This window comes from Neovison vison, chromosome 12 (assembly GCF_020171115.1).
Source record: "Neovison vison isolate M4711 chromosome 12, ASM_NN_V1, whole genome shotgun sequence".
NCBI lineage: Eukaryota > Metazoa > Chordata > Mammalia > Carnivora > Mustelidae > Neogale > Neogale vison.
The window spans coordinates 26,156,365-26,177,229 of record NC_058102.1 but is presented as its reverse complement, the minus strand read 5'-3'; the positions used below and the strand labels follow the sequence as shown (position 1 = coordinate 26,177,229).

At 36.0% G+C, this 20,865-nt stretch overlaps 1 protein-coding gene across 3 annotated transcripts in view; it reads right to left on the bottom strand.

The window, feature by feature from the left end:
* CEP83 (centrosomal protein 83) overlaps window positions 1–20,865 on the bottom strand; it is a 137,360-nt gene that overhangs the window by 88,592 nt on the left and 27,903 nt on the right. Inside the window, exon 1 of one of the 3 annotated variants that reach the window (XM_044228121.1) lies at window positions 15,152–15,198. The exons of the other annotated variants lie outside the window; for them this stretch is intronic. The gene's annotated coding sequence lies outside the window, so the exon portion shown is untranslated. Of the gene's footprint in view, window positions 1–15,151; window positions 15,199–20,865 lie in introns of those variants that run through there. 3 annotated transcript variants of the gene reach the window in all.

Sequence of the window (20,865 nt, the reverse complement as noted above, 5' to 3'; positions counted from 1 at the left end):
TTGTTGGGATGAGCAGTGGGTGTTACTTTTAAGTGATGAATCACTAAATTCTAGTGAAGCCAATCCTATATTAAATGTAAACTAACTTGAATTTAAATAAAAATAAATAGATAAATAAGAAAAATACAAAAAAGGAAAGAAATACAAAGAATAAAGTTAAAATGTCATTCTAACAGATATGCCATTGGAATCCCAGAAGGAAAGGAGAGAGAATAGTAGAGAAACAATACCTGCCCTCCCCCCAAAAACTTGCCAACTTCCCCCAAAAATGTTCTATAAACCACAAGCACATAAATAAAAAGAAATCACATACATCCCATTAAGAAATCCACATCTAAGAACATCATCTTAAGATTTTATTAAGAAAAAGGGAAAATCTTAAGATCAGCCAGTTAAAGAACCAAAGTGCCTTGAAAAAAAAGCAACAAAAAGAACTGACTTGAGGTGCCTGGGTTGCTCAGTCAGTTAAGCATTTGCTTTCGGCTCAGGTCATGATCTCAGGATCCTGGGATCAAGCCCCATATTGGCTCCCTACTTAGGAGGGAGCCTGTTTCTCCCTCTCCCCCTGCTCATGCTCTCTACTTTTTGTCTCTCTCTCTCACTCTCTCAAATAAATAAAATCTTAAACACACACACACACACAGACTTCAACAGTGAAAGTCAGAACACATGTAATATTACCTTTACAGTGCTGAAAGAAAATAACTGCCAAACTAACATTCTATAAATACAGCAAAAAATAATAATAATAATAATAAAAATCTTTCAAGAATACTGGTAAAATAAAGACATTTTCAGATAAACAAAACACACTCATCCCAGAAGATGCACAATAAAAGAAACAATAAAGGACTCCTTCCTACACAAGGAAAATTTATCTTAGATGTGGACAATACAAAAGATAAATGAAAACTGGAAATATGTGCATAATTCTAATTGAATACTGACTGCATAAAATAGTATCTTGGGGATTTTTAACATATGTAGACTTAAAATAAATAAAGAAATGGCTTATAAGTCAGTAAAGGTAGAATTACAAGGGTTATAGAGCCCTTGTACTATATGGGAAAAGGCTAAAAGTATCAACAAATATTACACTTTGATAATTCAAGAATGCATATTGTAATCGCTAGGAAAGGGGCTGACAAACTATAACTCATAAGCCAAATTTGGCCTGCAGCCTTGTTTTGAATGGCCCCAAGCTAAGAATAATATCTCTTAAAAGCTTATGGATGCAAAAATCCTCAACAAAATATTAGCAAATTGAATCCAACAATGTATAAAAAGATTTATACACCATGACCAAGTAGAATTTATTCCAAGCAAGTAAGACTGGTTGAACATTAGAAAAATCAATCAATGTAATCTATTACATGAAGAGACTAAAGCAAAAAAAATCACACGATCTTATCAATAAATGCAGAAAAAGCATTTGACAAAATTCAACACAACTCAACAAATTAGGTATGGAGAGGAACTTTCTCAACTTGATAAAGAACATCTATAAGAAATCTACAGCTAACATTGTATTTAGTGGCGAGAAAGTAGAAATGTTCTAAGATCAAGAACAAAAAAGAATGTCTCCTCTCACCACTCCTTTTTAACAGCATAGTGGGAAGTTTTAGCTAATGAAGTAAGAAAAAATAAAATAAAAGGCATGTAAATACAGAAGGAATAAAACCATCTTTCTTTGTAGATGACATGACAGTAGGTGTAGAAGACCCCCTCCCCCCAAAAAAATTCTCCTGGAATGATAAGCAATTACAGCAAGGCTTTATGATACAGAGTTAATATACAAAAAGTCTATAACTTTCCTATATATCAGCAACGAACAGATGGAATTTGAGATTTATGATACCATTTACATTAATAACCCCCCAAAAAGAAAAAGCTCTAAATTTAATATGTGCTTTTTAAACATGAGGTAAATTACTAAACGCTGATATAAGAAAAAATCAAAGAACTAAATATATGAAAGGGTATTTATTCTATGTTCATGGACAGGACGACTCAATACTGTCAAGATGTAAGCTCTTACAAACTTGATCTACAGTTTCAATACAATCCCCAAACGTTACTTTATGCTTATCAACAAACTAATTCAAAAATTTATGTGGTGAGGCAAAAGACACAGAATAGTCAATGGGGTACTGCAGAAGAACAAAGTCAGAAAACTGACACTATCTGACTTTGACATTTAACTATAAAAGCAAGAGTAATTAAGACGGTATAACAGTGGGAGATCTGGGTGGCTCCGCCAGGTAAACACTGACATCTGACTCCGCCAGGTAAGCACTGACATCTGACTCTGGGTATAGGCTCAGGTCATGACCTCAGGGTCATGAGACCAAGCCCCACATCAGGAACAGGGAGTCTGCTTGACATTCTTCCCTCTCCCCCTGCTCCTACCCCAACTGTGTGCATATTCTCCTCTCTTTCTCTCTCTCTCAAATAAATAAATTTAAAAAAATTTTTCTTTTTAAAATATTCATTTATTTGAGAGAGAGAGTGAACAAGAGCCCGAGCAGGAAGATATGCAGAGGGAGAGGGAGAAGCAGGCTCCCCACTGAACAGAGAGCCCAACAAAGGGCTCAGTCCCAGGACCCTGGGATCATGACCTGAGCCAAAGGCAGAGACTTCACTCACTGAGCCACCCAGGTAACCCTAAATAAACAAATCCTTAAAGGGTTTGCTACTGGCAATTTAACAGACAAATAGATCAATGGAATAGAATAGAGTCCATATATAGACTAAAACAAATATAGTCAACTGATCTTTGACACAGGAGCACATGCCAAAAAAAAAAAAAAAAAAAGTGGATCTAGGCAGACATTATACCCTTCACAAAAATTAGCTCAAATGGGTTATGTAAAATGTAAAATGCAAAACTATCAAATTCCTAGAAGATAAAAAAATCTCTGATATGACAGTAATTTTTTAGATACAACACCAAAGGCAAGATCCACAAAAAATAATAATAATAATAATTGGTAAATTAGACTTTATTAAAATTTAAAACTTCTACTCTATGAAAGACACTGCCAAGAGAATGAGAAGAGAAGTCATACACTGGGAGGAAAATATTTGAAAAAGACGTATCAGATAAAGGACTGTTAACCAAAATATACAAAGTCACACTGAGTAAGAAAAAAAATGGAATTAAAAACTGGCTCAAAGACCTTAACAGGCATCTCACCAAAGAAGATACATAAATAGCAGATAAGCATATGAAAATCAGATATGCAACATCATATGTTATTAGGGAATTGCAAATTGAAACAATGAGATACTACTACAAAACTATTAGGACAACACCAAATGCTGGTGAAAATGTGGCGCAATAGGAACTCTAATTCATTGGTTTTACCATACAGCCCAACAACAGCACTCTTTCATAGTTAGCCAAATTACCTGAAAACTTATATCCGCACAAAAAAGCTGCACATGAATGGCTATAGCATCTTTATTCATAATTGCCAAATCCTGGAAGCAGTAAGATGTACTTCAGCAGATGAATGGATAACTGGTTTATCCTAACAGTGAAGTATTATTCAGCCCTAAAAAGAAGTGAGCCATCAAGCCAGGAAAAGACACGAAGGAACCTTAAGTGCATATTACTAAATGAAAAAAAGCCATTCAAAAGGGATACATATTATAGGATTCCAACTTTATGACATTCTGGAAACATTAAAACTATAAAGATATTTAAAAAATTAGTGGTTGCCAGGGGTTAGGAAAGAAGAAGAGATGAACAGGCAGAGCACAGAGGATTTTTAGAGCAGTGAAATTATTCTGTATGATACTATAATCACAGAATACATAACAACACACATTTGTTAAAACCCACAGAATGTACAATACCAAGAGTGAACCTTAATGTACATTATGGACTATGAGTGATAATGACATGTCAGTGTAGGCTCATCATCTGTAACAAATTTACCACTCTGGGGGCGCCTGGGTGGCTCAGTGGGTTAAGCCGCTGCCTTCGGCTCAGGTCATGATCTCAGGGTCCTGGGATCGAGTCCCGCATCGGGCTCTATGCTCAGCAGGGAGCCTGCTTCCTCCTCTCTCTCTGCCTGCCTCTCTGCCTACTTGTGATCTCTCTGTCAAATAAATAAATAAAATCTTTAAAAAAAAAAAAAAATTTACCACTCTGCTGTGGGATGCAATAGTGAGGGAGGCTGTACCCGTGTGGAGGCAGGAGGTATATAGGAACCCTGTACTTCCTGCTCAATTTTTATGTAAACCTAAAACAGCTCTAAAAATGGAAAGAACACATAACAGAAACTCTACATGGCCTGAAGAATCTAAAATACTTAACATAAAATATGCTGAACCTTCCTATAGGATAAACATGGAAGAATGCAGACAGAGAGGGAAAATTCGCATTACTCAAAACACTCTAAAAAAGGGTTTCTCAACCTTTGCACTACTGACCATTTAGACCAGATAATTCTTTGGACAGGGTTGGGGGGCCTATCTTGTACATTGTAGCATATTTAGTAACATTTCTAGTCTCTACCCCTTAGATGCCAGTAGAACCACCCCCCACCAAAAGGAAAAACAAAAGTTCTCCACATTTGTACCCTAGGGGGGCAAAAATCACTTCCGGCCCTCCTTTGAGAATCATCCCTCCATTGAGAATTCGATTTAAAAGAAGGGAAGCAGGGAGATAAAACAGAACATAAATAAGTAGGGAAATAGGAAGAGTAAAGCAATAGCCTTAGATACATGGATAATTACATTAAATTATATACAGTAATGCTTCAAATAATCAGAAATTTAAGAGAAAAATATAACCAACTATATAACTTTTTATAACAGATTTTTAAAAGGGAAGGGCATAAAGGTTGAAAGAAAAAAAGCAAAAACATAATTAAACACTAATCTAAAGACAGATAACAGAACTACACTAATATTAAATAAAGTAGATTTTAAGACCAAAAAAAAAAAAAAAAACAAATAGAAACAGTTCTAGAGATGAAAAAACGCATTTGTAAAGATAAAAAAAGGCTTTTGTAAAATTTGTAAATATAAAGATATATCTAGAAAACAATTTCCAGTAACTAGAGAATACACATTCCTTATAAACATACACTTAACATTTATAAATACTGACCACACACTGGGTATTTCAAAAAATCTAAAACATTTTTAAAAACCAAAATTACACGACTATTTTTCTGACCAAAGTGCAATTAAACTAAAACTCAATACAAAAAAAGTAACAGAAAAAGCTACATATGCTTAGAAAGAAGACATTTCTAAATAACATGAATTAAAGAAAAGGTCACAATAGAAATCAGAAAATATCCAGAAGTAAATGATAACTGATAATACAACTTAAAACTTTTGGAATAAGACTTCTACTTTTGGGATGATGGAGCAGAGGTACATTTCCATATTAATACCACTAATACAAATAAAAGTCCTGAATGGGGTGTGTGTGTGTGTGTGTGTGTGTGTGTGTGTGCGTGCACGTGCGCGTACAGGACATATATAACACCTCTCCTCTGAAAAATGGAGACCAGAGGCAAACCAGCTAATAACCTCAGGATATAAGAATTGACAGACGGTGGGTTCCCAGGGTAATCTTTTAATACAAGATCTCCAACCTGGAGCTGAAGAAGCTAGCAATGGGTTCTGACTGGGGGGAAAAAATGCCTTAACAAAAGTCTGCTCTCTAGTCAAAGTAACAAGCAAGTAGCAAGACAAAAATGTTTTAGACAATAACAATCTACTCCAGGAAAATACTACAGAAAACACTAGGACTCCACCACCAACCATGCCAGCAAAGGCCAGACTGAATGAGGTAATAATATCCTGGTTGGATGGTATACAAGAAGACCAACTAGAAAGCTGGGACTCTCATCCCCGCTGAGCAGAAATGCAGCCCCACGCTTCTGCAATATCAGGGGAGACTACTTGGACACCCGAACTTCCACCCCTACCAAGAGAAAGGAAAAACACCTACCTCACCGTGCTGAAGTACCATCATAACCATCAGCAGAGAGACAAGTCTGGCACAATCACTCAACAGTAACAAGGCTATTCTTTCTAGGGAATGACAGTGGAGACCACATGAGGAGCCAAAACTCCATGCCACCCAGCAATGATGATGATCTCCCACAACTCAGGTGTCAACAGAAGCCAACTGGGGAACCTAGACTTCTGCCCCCATCTGGGGGTAGCATTTTCCCTCTTTCCTGTGCCAGAGATGTCAGGAAAAGCCAGAACAGGAAACACAGTCTCATAACATTATACTCCCAAATGTCCAGGTTTCAATAGAAAATTACTATCCAAACCAAGAATAGGGAAGATCTTGGGGCGTATGAGTGGCTCAGTCAGTTAACTGTTCACCTCTTGGTTTTGGCTGAGATCACGACCTCATTGGTCACGCGATGCAACAGTCAGACTCTACACTCAGCATGGAGTCTGTTTGAAGATTCTCTCCCTCTGCCCTTCCTCCCAACTCCCATACACATCCTCTCTCCTCTGTCTCTCTCTCTTCCTCTCTCCCCTTTCTCAAATAAATATTAAAAATTAAGAAAGAAAGAAAGACAGACAAGGAAGATCTCAAATTGAATGTAAAAGAACAACTGAAGATGTCAACAGAGAACCAACAGATGTATTAAAGTTAGCTGACAAAGCTTTTAAACAAGTCATGTTAAAAAATATTTCAACGAGTGCGGCGCCTGGGTGGCTCGGTGGGTTAAGCCTCTGCCTTTGGCTCAGGTCATTATCTCAGGGTCCTGGGATCCAGCCCCACATCGGGCTCTCTGCTCAGTGGAGAGCCTGCTTTTCCCCCCTCTCTCTGCCTGCCTCTCTGCCTGCTTGTGATATCTCTCTCTCTGTCAAATAAATAAAATCTTTAAAAAGAATTTTTCAGTGACCAATTGCAAATAAGCTTGAAATAAACAAAAAAAGAGAGAGAGAGAAACACAGCAAAGAAATACAAGTGTCAGCAAAGAATAAAAGATATAAAAAAGAACCAAGTAGGAACTACAGTAAAAATATAATGACCAAAATAAAAATCTGACTATGAGCTCAATAGCAGAAACAGAAAAGAATTAATGAATTGGAAGACAGAATAGAGATTACCGAACCTGAACAACAGAAAAGAAACATAAAAAGTAAATAATAGATGTTCAGAAACTTGGACTAAAATAAAACATTTATCATTTGTGTCATCAGAGTATGGTTCCATTTATAGGTAATATCCAACATATCCCAAATCCACAGAGATAGAAAGTACACTGGTGGCTATAAAGGGCTGCAGGGAGAGAGAAAGAGTGACTGCTCAATGGACAAGAGTTATCTTTGGAGGTGATAAAATGTTTTGAAACTAGACAGAGGTGGTAGACATACAACACTATGAACACACAAAATGCCACCCAAGTGCACACTTTAAAACATTATATTTTGTTATATGAATTTTACCACAAGATTTAAGAAAAAGAAGAAGAAACAGCAAACTGGGAACTGAAAGGCACCAATTTCGTGAAAGATGTATACAAAAAGAATATAGTCGGGGCACTTGAGGGGTGCAGTTGGCTAAGTGTCAGACTCTTGGTTTCAGCTCAGGTCGTGATGTCAGGGTCATTAGATTGAACCCTGTGTCGGGCTCCATGCAACATCTGCTTAGGACTCTCCTTCCCTACCCACCACCCCTCACCCTGCCCAATCTCTTGCTTTCTCTCTCAATTTAAAAAAAAAAAAAAAAAATCTTTAATAAAAAAAAAAGAAGAAGAAGAAGAAGAAACACTCTTGATTCTAAAATCTTCAGTGCCTTCCTTTCAAAACATGATCACAACAAGGATGTTCATTATTACCAATTTCATTTGACACTGTACAAAAAAATGTGGAACAAAAGTATAAAAGGTAAAAATAATTGGAAAAGGAAATATGAAACTTTCCTTATATATAGATGTTCTAACTGTATATGTAGAAAATCCAAAAGAACTTGTAGAGAAATCATTGTAAGTTAATATGATTACTAGGTAGAGGAATATATAAAAAATTAATTGCACCTATGTATCAGCAACAAAATATTTTAAAGACATTCTTAACAGCATCAAAACACAACAAATGCCTAGGCAAAAGATGTGCAAACCATTATAAAGATACGATTGGAAAAACTAAAGAATACCTAGGAACAGAAAATAGTATAACCACAATGGAAAAAAATTTGTCAGTTTCTTATAAGCATATACTCCATGATGCAACAATTATTTACACTTATATTTTTACCCCCTCTCCAACTGAAGACATGTCCACATGGATAAATTCAGATATACTCAGAACGTTCAACCCTGAAACAGCAGAATACATGTTCTTTCCAAGTGCACATTCTCTAGAACAGAACATTTTCCAGAACAGGTCACATATTATAATAAAACAAGTCTCAACAAATTAAAGAAGATTAAATTCATACCAGGCATCTTTTCTGTCCACAATACTATGAAAAAATAAAACAACCACAAGAAAAAATCTGGAGAGAGCACAAATACATGGAGATTAAATAACATGCTACTAAACAACGGGTCAACCAAGAATTCAAAGAGAAAATAAAATATAAAAAAGAAAAAAATGATCCAAAATCTTTGGGATGCAGCAAAAGCTGTTCTAAGAGGAAAGTTTACATCAGTATAGGCCTACCACAAGAAGGAAGAAATGTCTCAAATAACACAGTCTTACACCTAAAGGAGCTAGAAAAAGAACAAAACCCAAACTGAGTAGAAGGAATGGCATAGTAAAGGTTAGAGCAGAAATAAAGAAAACAGAAACTAAAAAAACAATACATCAATGAAACCAGGAAATGAAAAGATCAAGAAAACTGATGAACCTTTAGCCACTCTCATAAAAAAAGGTAAAAGAATCAAAGAGGACTCAAATAAACAAAATCAAAAATGAAAGGGGATAAATAACAAGGGACACCACAGAAATAGAAACAGTTATAAGAGAATATTATAAAAAAATTATGTACTAACAAATGGACAACCTAAAAGAAACTGGTAAATTCCTAGAAACATTTAACCTCCTAAAACTGAATTAGGAAGAAACAGAAAATTTGAGAAACCAATTACCTGTGTGTACCTGTTGTGATGAATACCAGTGATATATGGAAGTGCTGAACCACTATACTCTATATCTGAAACTAATACCATACTGTATGTTAACTGGAACTCTCATAAAACTTTTTAAAAATTAGAAAATACCATCTTCTTTAAAAAGTTCACCAGTTTCTTTTTACTTTCTTTAAATTCCAGTGTAGTTAACATACAGTGTTATATTAAGTTCAGTATACAATACAGTAAGTCAATAATTTTACATATCACTCTTTGTTCATTGAGGTAAATATACTCTTAATCTCCTTCACCTGTTTTCACCCATTCCCCTCAACCTCCAACTCTGGTAACAATCTGTTTGCTTTCCATAGTTTAGAGTCTTTTTTTTTTTTTTTTTTTTTTTGGTTGGCCTTTTAAAATTTTTCTTTTGTTCATTTGTTTTGTTTCTTAAATTCCACATATGAGTAAAATCATAAGGTATTTGTCTTTCTCTGACCTACTTCACTTAGCTTTATATCCTCTAAATCCATCTATGTTGTTGCAAATGGCAAGCTTTCTTTCTTTTTATGGCTGAATCATATTCCACTGATTATATGGTTTATAGATAGATAGATGTTCCATTGTGTATATGGTTAGCTTTACTCCTTTACTCCTACTCCTGTTTTTGGTACAATCATAAATGGGATTGAGTCCTTAATTTCTCTTTCTGCTGCTTCATCATTGGTGTATAGAAATGTAACCGATTTCTGTATATTGATTTTGTATCATGCAACTTTACTGAACTCATTTATCAGGTTAGCAGTTTTTTGGTGAACTTTTTCAGGTTTTCTCTGTATAGCATCATGTGCATCTGCAAATAATGAAAGTTTTACTACTTCCTTGCCAATTTAAATGCCTTTTATTTATTTTGCTCTCTGACTTCTGTGGCTAGAACTTCCACTACTATGTTGAATAAAGTGGTGATAGTGGACATCCCTATCTAAGAGAAACAAAATTTTCAAGAGTTTATTTGAGCATCTACATCAATTTCAATCAGGCAGTGCCAGAGGGAAAGTGGTTAGAAGCACACCACCAAAAGGATTAAGTGCAGTGATTTTTATACAGAAAATATGGAAGTAAAGGAAGGAAATTATGTGATGAATATACAGCTTAAAGAGTTGCCTTAATCAAGAAAGCTTAGTTGGCTGTGATTAGTTGTTCTTAAGATTCATTTTCTTGAATTCGAGTGCATGGATTCTGGCTTAGGCTCTGGTTTGGTTACAAAGGCTAAAGGAACTAGAGCCACCTCAGCCCAAGAATGTCCTCATTTAATTACTTTAACAGTCTTTTTAATTTTAGCCATTCTAAGGGATGTAGAGTGATTAACATCATGGCTGTAATTTGCGTTTCCCTGAAATACTTCCCACCCCCGACTCCCATATTTAATGGCCAAAGATCTTCTCAATCTAGGAAAAGATCTGTGCTTTAAAAATGTTTGCAACAAAATATGTTTACTTTGCAACTGGTAAAATAATAGTGATTTGTATACTAGAAACAAATACGAATTTAAAATTTATCTCATGCAATACTTGTAGCTTCCTGAGCACATACTGCTGTTTTTTACCTTCATGTCTTTGCACATACTAATCTCCTCTTGGGGAAGGCCTTTTCTTATCCCTCTGTAATCTGTTCTAGTGAATTCCTCATCAGCCTTCAAAACCCTGTTGAGGAACACATAACTTCTTCCATGAAGTACTTCCTGACTTTCCCAAACATAATTAGGTAACCATTCTGTCTTCTATCCTATATTTTAGTATGCATAACACATGCAGTGTAACATCTTCCAGGGCAAGAAACAGGTCTTACTCATCTTTATAACCCCACACCTAAAAAACACAGGCACATATCAGCTCAAAAATATCAAAATAATCATGTTATATATAAATAATTATACAATATAATATATAATTATATATTATATAATTATAAGTTAAATATACAATATATACTTAAATATAAATAATTATGTTAAATTAAATATGTAATTAAATATAAATAATTATGTTAAGTATAAAAAGTTATGTTCACCATTCTAACACTGCTTTAGGTCCAAAAATTTTTACATCCACTTTTGTAACTGTGGCGTCCAGACTGTAGCCGGCTGAATGCTGGCCCAGAGGAAGAAATGTCACTTCCTAATCTCTGTAACCGAAGGATATTATCTTGTATAGCAACAGATGTGATTAAATTAAGGATTTAAAAGGAGGCGTTTATCTTGGGTATGGGTGGGCCCTAAATGTAATCATACGTATCCTTCTAAGAGTGAGGCAGAGGAAGTTTTGAGACTGAAGAGGTGGCAGCAATGTGACCAAAAAGGCAGAGATGCTGCCCCAAGCTAAGGTATGCTCGGAGCTGTAAGATGGAGGGAAACGATTCTTCCTTAGACCCTTTGGAGAAAGTGCAGCCCTTGATTTCAGTCTTCTGGTAGCCAAGCTGTGAAAGAATAAATTTTTGTTGTTCTAAGCCCAGTCAGTATCTGTTCCAATAGCTACAGGTAACTAATACACTGGCTTCCTTTTATTCTATTATTCCCAAAAACAGAATTTTATCAAAAATTTAAATTCCTACCATAATTAGGCTTTTCTGATTTCAGTCAACATACATGTATAAATTACAAAACACAGAAATGTTATTAGGCACTCAAACGATATAATAAAAGAAACAACTCTTATAATAAGTACAGAGTTTACCAAATGAACTCACAACACAAATTTTTTCAAAAGTAAGTGGTTGAAACAAACTTTTAAAAAAGAAAGGTCAGGGTACCTGAGTGGGTCAGTGAGTTAAAGGTCTGCCTTTGGCTCAGGTCCTGATCCTGGAGTCCAGAGGCCAAGGATAGAGTTCACAGCAGGCTCCCTGCTCAGCAGGGAGTCTGCTAATCCTTCCCACTTGTGCTTTCTCTCTCTCAAGCTCGCACTCATTCTCAAATAAATAAACTCTTTACAGAGAAAGGAAAGATGGGAGAGAGGGAGGGAGATTGGCTGGTTAAACAGATTACTTTGATCAGCCTGTTAATCAAGGAGCACTTATTAAATGAACTAGTCTCTGTGAAAGTTTTTTTTTTTTTAAGACTCAGCACAACCCCTCTCCAAATACCTCATCTTCCTCACCTTGCAGCTCTTACTATCATATAACCATACCCACTTGTCCTTCCTATCACTTCTTTTGACTAGTCCCAGCTCTAGAGACTTACCTATGACATCTTTGCACAGGGGCTGTATTTCTTAAGCAGTGGTACAATGTCTACCCCAAAGGATGGAAACTCAAAATATTCTAAAAACACAGCTGCTGATACTCATGGAAAGCTTCCAAAACACACTCCACTAAAAAGCACATGCTATGCCTCTGAACATTTCAAAACATTGTTTTAAATACTACATGCCCCTAAAGTGATTGTTGTTTTTTAAAAACATTAGAAGTCTAAGGAGAACTACATCAGGCTTACATTGCACTTATAACAAAATATTAGAAATCAATGCCTTTGAAATCCAGAAAGAATATTACAACAGTCACCGAAACAGCCTTTGGAAAGCCATCCCAGGATATCCTGTATACCAAAAAATGTCACAACTTGACACCCTGCCAAAACCTCAAGTGCAGCTGAGAAGAGACCCTTCAAAACCCTGGTAAGGTGCCAGGCCCTTAGAATGTAATTGTGACTTAGAATGAAACAGGAGGGCAAGGAAAGAGGAAGGGAAGAAGATATGTATTAGAGTGGCTAGCAATCAGCCACCAACCACTCTGAATTAAAATGTTATTTTATTCTTAGAATTGCACTGTCTGCCTCTGCACAGCTTAATTCATACAAAAGAATTCTAGAAAATAGGATACAGTAACCAGTCAACCTCAGAAATAAGTTACAAAAGTCTCTGAAAAGTTGTGATCTGAAAAACAAAGATGACTGTTGCCTAAACTATACTTCAAACTCATTTTAATGTTTCTTAGTGTAGGCTCTCTTAGATATAACATGGGACTTTCCAAACGATTTATCAGTACTTACTACCTTTGTGCAAGTTGTAGAGGCTTCTTTGCTAATAGGCCCATATACCTGAAACACATAAAGCTACCATACAGCTTGTAATACAAAATGAAGCCCTTTTATTGATCTGACAACTTACCCTGGGAATTATTTTTTTATTTTTTTATTTTTTTTTATTTATTTTTTTTTTTAAAGATTTTATTTATTTATTTGTCAGAGAGGGAGAGCGAGCACAGGCAGACAGAGTGGCAGGCAGAGTCAGAGGGAGAAGCAGGCTCCCTGCGGAGCAAGGAGCCCGATGCGGGACTAGATCCCAGGACACTGGGATCATGACCTGAGCCGAAGGCAGCTGCTTAACCAACTGAGCCACCCAGGCGTCCCGGGAATTATTTTTTTAAATAAATCTGAATTATTTCCATGAGCTTTATGCCTTAGTCTGAAAAGTTAAATAAAAGAAAAAAAAAAGGAAAAAGGAAAAAAAAAATTGATGAGTTCAAATGAGTTACATAAAGCAAAGTAATGTATTTTTGCTCAAGTTAACACATTCTCTTTTCCATCCTTGAGGATCTACCAGAAAGTATAAAATTTTTCAGAACCAGAAAAGGGAAATACATAAAAGTCATTCTCAAGACACAGGTTGATTTTAAAACCTTATCTTACAAAAGAAAAAAAAATACAATTAAACAATCAGTATTTATTGAATGGAGAGGTCACCACACCATATTTACTGAGTGATCCACTTATACTAAGAGAGCTCTAAGGGGCGTACAGAAATAAGCAGACCATCAAGTCAGGCAGACTTAGCAAGGAAGAGCTTGCCCATATTAAGAGTATTACAGACAAGGGGCGCCTGGGTGGCTCAGTGGGTTAAGCCACTGCCTTCGGCTCAGGTCATGATCTCAGGGTCCTGGGATCGAGTCCCGCATCCGGCTCTCTGTTCAGCAGGGAGCCTGCTTCCCTCTCTCTCTCTGCCTACTTGTGATCTCTCTCTGTCAAATAAATAAATAAAATCTTAAAAAGAAAAAAAGAGTATTACAGACGTTTTCTAAGTGTCTGTTAAATGCTAGACACTGTTAGGTATAGGGATGCGGTAATAAATAAATGAAAATCCTTGCCCTCAATGAGTTCATGTTGGTCAGTGAAACATACATGTTAACCAATAACTGCTGACTGAATAAGGGTAAGAGAAAATTTTACTATTTATTAAATTCTTTTTGTACTTAAAATTTTTTTGCCATGTACATATATTACCAATTCTAAGTAATATATAAATTTGGAAAGTTTATAAAGTATAAAGCAATGTAATGTATTTATAGATGGCAGGGAAGAGAGGCCTAATTCTGCTAGAGAAGTTGTCAAGAAGACTTCACAAAGAGGGTAATCCTGAGATAAAGAAAGAAGCAGAGAAGAAATATCCAGTAAGGAAGGCATGGAGATGGAAGACAACTTTGTGGGTAGGGAATAAAGGGGTGGGGAGCAGACAAGCCTGCAGAGGTAGGACAGGGCCTCAAAGGCAATGCAATGTACACTGACTCGAGTTTATCCTCGGGTCTCAAACAGCCAAAGAAAGGTTTTAAGCTTGTGGGTGGATGAGGGACAGTATAGGGTGATTTCAGATTTGTACTTAAGAAAAATAACTAGGTTATCCAAGGTTTGTAGAATAAACTGGGGTGGGGTGGAGGGGAGATCTTAAGAGAAAAAGAAAGGCTGGGAAAGTAATGATAAAGATCGGAACTAAAATACCGGCAGCAAGCAGTCAACAGGGAACGGTCCTGAAAATAAATTTAGAGGTAGCAGTAAAAGAAATTAGTAGTTAGATATCGATACCCCCTCCCTCAAAAAAATAAAATAAAAACTATTTTAATATTAGTTAAAAGACCAATCAGAAAATCAGAAAAGCAAAAGCAAAAGCAAAATGGAATCCAGTTAAAGTGAAGAAAGGGTTGTTTCAAAGATTACAAGCACTAATCCTCCATATGAAAAAAGAATCAAGCAAGGAACCTTTGCAAAAGCATCTTAGTAAACGCAAATACCATCATAATACAACACTCAAAATATCTACCTTTCTTCCATAGGGATTTCACCAGCAGAGGGATAAACACTAAAGCTTGCTCTGTCAGGAACAAAGACATAAAATAAGTATTTTGTTCTTTAAATGTCCACCTCCTGTAACTCCTCCTCATTCTTTCCTTCAAACAATCATCTCTATAGCAACATACTCTTAAGAAATTCGTGGGTGGAAAGCATATGTTTTTGCAAAATATGTGAACTCAAGAACATGACTACTCTATTTTTCCCTTTAATATAAGAGATTCACAATACACCCTAACTGCAAAATAAAGATAACTGCAAAATATGGAACAAAAAAATAGACTTAAAAATGCAAGGAAATGTAAAAATTGGTATTGCACACACTTACATGGAAATTCTTTTTATAGGTTACAATGACACCTTGTGGTAAGGCTTTTTAAACAACAACTTACCTTGGAAAATATTTTTAAACCAGAAATAAAATAAAATTGGTTTGGAAAATAGCAGAGACCAAGATCATATACTGAGGTGGAATTAACATGTAACATAATCCATTTGGAAAAATAAGGTAACAGAGGTTCTTTAAAAATTAAAAATAGAACTACTATATTATCCAGCAATTCCATTCTTGCTATTTACTAGAAGGAAATGAAAATGCAAACCTGGAAAGATAAAAGCACCCTGATATGTGCTGTAGTATTATTTACAATGGCCAAGATACAGGAACAACCTAAGTATCCATGAACAAATGAATGGAGAAGAAAACTGATACAGACACACAAAAACACACAATGGAATATTATTCAGCCATTAAAACAGAATGAAATCTTGCCATTTGTGATAACATGGAAGGACTGTGAGGGCATTATGTTAAGTGAAGTAAGTCAGAAGTAAATAAGTGAATAAGTAAAATAAGTGCCCCCCGCCCCCGACACACAAAACACCCCAACCTCAAAGACTGGTGGTTACCAGAGGCAGGAGATGAAGGTTGGGGAAAAATGAATGACCTGTGTTTATTGTTTAAATAAACTGAATTAAAAAAAAAAAAAATGAAGGGACACCTGTTTGGCTCAGTTGATGGAGCATGTGACTCCTGATCTCAGGGTTCTGAGTTCAAGCCCCATGTGGGGTACAGATACTACTTAACAAAATAAAATCTAAAAAAAAGAAAAGAAAATTAAGGACAAAAAAAAAAAAAAACTTTAAATAACATCATATTAAGGGCACCTGGGTGGCTCACTGGGTTAAAGCCTCTGCCTTCGGCTCCAGTTATGATCCCAGGGTACTGGGATCGAGCCCCACATCGGGCTCTCTGCTCAGCAGGGAGCCTGCTTCCTCCTCTCTCTCTCTCTCTCTCTCTGCCTGCCTCTCTTTCTACTTGTGATCTCTATCTGTCAAATAAATAAATAAAATCATAAAAACATAACATCATATTATATAGGGTAAAGCACCTTACAAACTATAAAGTATTATACTATTCTTTTCAATTAAGCTAAAATTAGTAGTGTAAGGGATTTTTTTTTTAATGATGCAAAAATAAACTGATTAACCCAATTAACAGAACTTATAATCATCTTTCATCAAGAGTTGGTTTACTAAACCATGCTGAACACTAGTAAACATAAAGAATGGTTATTAATACACTTTGCACACAATCACCTTTATGAATCTCCAAAATATTCTTCTCCCTCAGCACCTACAGTACCATGATCACCTCTTATCTCTTTGACCTCTCTCCTTTATTTGTTCCCTTTCTCTCAGTCATCATGAGAATCTCTGATCCACTGATGCATCTCTATAAGAAAAGTCAAGTTTTTCTCTGACTGCTTCATTTTTTACACCTATTTGAATGACACTCAAATTTACACCCACATTCCTAACGCAGCTCATAACTCCCACTCTAATCACATGTCCCATACACAACGGAAGCTCAACATAAGAATTACACTCATTAACTTCAAATTTCCATCTGCCTCCTTTAAAAAAAAATTACCACTATCCTCCCCTTATTTCTTAATACACAACTCATTCCCCGACTCCTGTTAGTAATAAATTATTAATCTTGCTGATTCTTCTTCATTTGTCTCTTGATTTTAATCATTCTTCTTCATTTCTAGAGCCATCACCCTCTACAGCAAAACCACAAGTATTTTACACTTGATTTAAGAGAAACCTCCTAAACATGTGCCAGATTTTGGTCTTTCCTCATCCTTATATAACCTACAAATATCCAGCATGACAATCCTTCTCCTACACTGTGTCCATTACTATAATTGCACTTTTATAATCTTCCTATTGTTTACTGGATCAAAGCTAAACTTCTCAAACTCAAAACCTTGGATTAGCCAACTCCCCCTGCAAAAGCAAACATTTCATTTTACTGCCTCCTAACACTCCTCTGCTAGAGTCTATTAAGTTAAGCATGCTTAACAGTCCCTCATACACGTCGCTTACTCTTACCTTCACAACTGTGTTCAAATAGTTATGCCATATTAAAATACCTTCTTAAATCTCTTCAATTAATCCACAAATCAAGGTCAGACTCAACCTGAAACCCTACATCTAAACAATCAAGAAACTACTTTCAGGGCTTATAGTTACTCTAAAAGTAAACATAAATAACTTCTCCCTGTCTTTCTGCTCCACTGATTTCTGCCTTCCTTGTGCTTACTTCAGAATATTTATTCTGTATTCTATCACATCTGCACTTTTCTCCACTAGTGCTTTATAATTATGTAAACTATATTTTTAAAGAAACTGTAAGTTTAAAGAAACTGTAAGTACCTCAAAGGAAAGAATATAATCTTCTACTTTTTCGGTCATCTTCCTAACTCTCAGTTCCAGTAAAATTAGTTAACAATGAGGCATCTGGACACTATATCATACTCAAAGGGTCTGTCCAACAAGAAGATCTAACAATTTTAAATATCTATGCCCCCAACGTGGGAGCAGCCAACTATATAAACCAATTAATAACAAAATCAAAGAAACACATCAACAATAATACAATAATAGTAGGGGACTTTAACACTCCCCTCACTGAAATGGACAGATCATCCAAGCAAAAGATCAACAGGGAAATAAAGGCCTTAAACGACAAACTGGACCAGATGGACATCACAGATATATTCAGAACATTTCATCCCAAAGCAAGAGAATATACATTCTTCTCTAGTGCACATGGAACATCCTCCAGGATAGATCACATCTTCGGTCCTAAATCAGGACTCAACCGGTATCAAAAGATTGGGATCATCCTCTGCATATTTTCAGACCACAATGCTCTGAAGCTAGAACTCAACCACAAGAGGAAGTTTGGAAAGAACCCAAATACATGGAAACTAAACAGCATCCTTCTAAAGAATGAATGGGTCAACCGGGAAATTAAAGAAGAACTGGAAAAAATCATGGAAACAAATGATAATGAAAATACAACGGTTCAAAATCTGTGGGACACAACAAAGGCAGTCCTGAGAGGAAAATATATAGCGGTACAAGCCTTTCTCAAGAAACAAGAAAGGTTTCAGGTACACAACCTAACCCTACACCTAAAGGAGCTGGAGAAAGAACAAGAAAGAAACCCTAAGCCCAGCAGGAGAAGAGAAATCATAAAGATCAGAGCAGAAATCAATGAAATAAAAACAAAAAAAAAAAAAACAGAACAAATCAACGAAACTAGGAGCTAGTTCTTTGAAAGAATTAATAAAATTGATAAACCCCTGGCCAGACTTATCAAAAAGAAAAGAGAAAGGACCCAAATAAATAAAATCATGAATGAAAGAGGAGAGATCACAACTAACACCAAAGAAATACAAACTATTATAAGAACATACTATGAGCAACTCTACGCCAACAAATTTGACAATCTGGAAGAAATGGATGCATTCCTAGAAACATATAAACTACCACAACTGAACCAGGAAGAAATAGAAAGCCTGAAAAGACACATAACCAGTAAGGAGATTGAAACAGTCATTAAAAATCCCCAAACAAACAAAAGCCCAGAGCCAGACGGCTTCCCGGGGGGAATTCTACCAAACATTTAAAGAAGAACTAATTCCTATTCTCCTGAAACTGTTCCAAAAAATAGAAATGGAAGGAAAACTTCCAAACTCATTTTATGAGGCCAGCATCACCTTGATCCCAAAACCAGACAAGGATCCCATCAAAAAAGAGAGCTATAGACCAATATCCTTGATGAACACAGATGCGAAAATTCTCACCAAAATACTAGCCAATAGGATTCAACAGTACATTAAAAGGATTATTCACCACAACCAAGTGGGATTTATTCCAGGGCTGCAAGGCTGGTTCAACATCCACAAATCAGTCAATGTGATACAACACATCAATAAAAGAAAGAACAAGAACCATATGATACTCTCAATAGATGCTGAAAAAGCATTTGACAAAGTACAGCATCCCTTCCTGATCAAAACTCTTCAAAGTGTAGGCATAGAGGGCACATACCTCAATATCATGAAAGCCACCTATGAAAAACCCACTGCAAATATCATTCTCAATGGAGAAAAACTGAAAGCTTTTCCGCTAAGGTCAGGAACACGGCAGCGATGTCCATTACCACCACTGCTATTCAACATAGTACTAGAAGTCCTAGCCTCAGCAATCAGACAACTAAAGGAAATTAAAGGCATCCAAATCGGCAAAGAAGAAGTCAAACTATCACTCTTCACAGATGATATTATATGTGGAAAACCCAAAAGACTCCACTCCAAAACTGCTAGAACTTGTACAGGAATTCAGTAAAGTGTCAGGATATAAAATCAATGCACAGAAATCAGTTGCATTTCTCTACACCAACAAGACAGAAGAAAGAGAAATTAAGGAGTCAATCCCATTTACAATTGCACCCCAAACCATAAGATACCTAGGAATAAACCTAACCAAAGAGGCTAAGAATCTATACTCAGAGAACTACAAAGTACTCATGAAAGAAATTGAGGAAGACACAAAGAAATGGAAAAATGTTCCATGCTCCTGGATTGGAAGAATAAATATTGTGAAAATGTCTATGCTACCTAAAGCAATCTACACATTTAATTCAAAGTACCATCCATCTTTTTCAAAGAAATGGAACAAATAATTCTAAAATTTATATGGAACCAGAAAAGACCTCGAATGGCCAAAGGGATATTGAAAAAGAAAGCCAAAGTTGGTGGCATCACAATTCCGGACTTCAAGCTCTATTACAAAGCTGTCATCATCAAGACAGCATGGTACTGGCACAAAAACAGACACATAGATCAATGGAACAGAATAGAGAGCCCAGAAATAGACCCTCAACTCTATGGTCAACTAATCTTCGACAAAGCAGGAAAAATGTCCAATGGAAAAAAGACAGCCTCTTCAATAAATGGTGTTGGGAAAATTGGACAGCCACGTGCAGAAAAATGAAATTGGACCATTTCCTTACACCACACACAAAAATAGACTCAAAATGGATTAAGGACCTCAATGTGAGAAAGGAATCCATCAAAATCCTTGAGGAGAACACAGGCAGCAACCTCTTCGACCTCAGCCGCAGCAACATCTTCCTAGGAACATCGCCAAAGGCAAGGGAAGCAAGGGCAAAAATGAACTATTGGGATTATATCAAGATCAAAAGCTTTTGCACAGCAAAGGAAACAGTTAACAAAACCAAAAGACAACTGACAGAATGGGAGAAGATATTTGCAAACGACATAGCAGATAAAGGACTAGTGTCCAAAATCTATAAAGAACTTA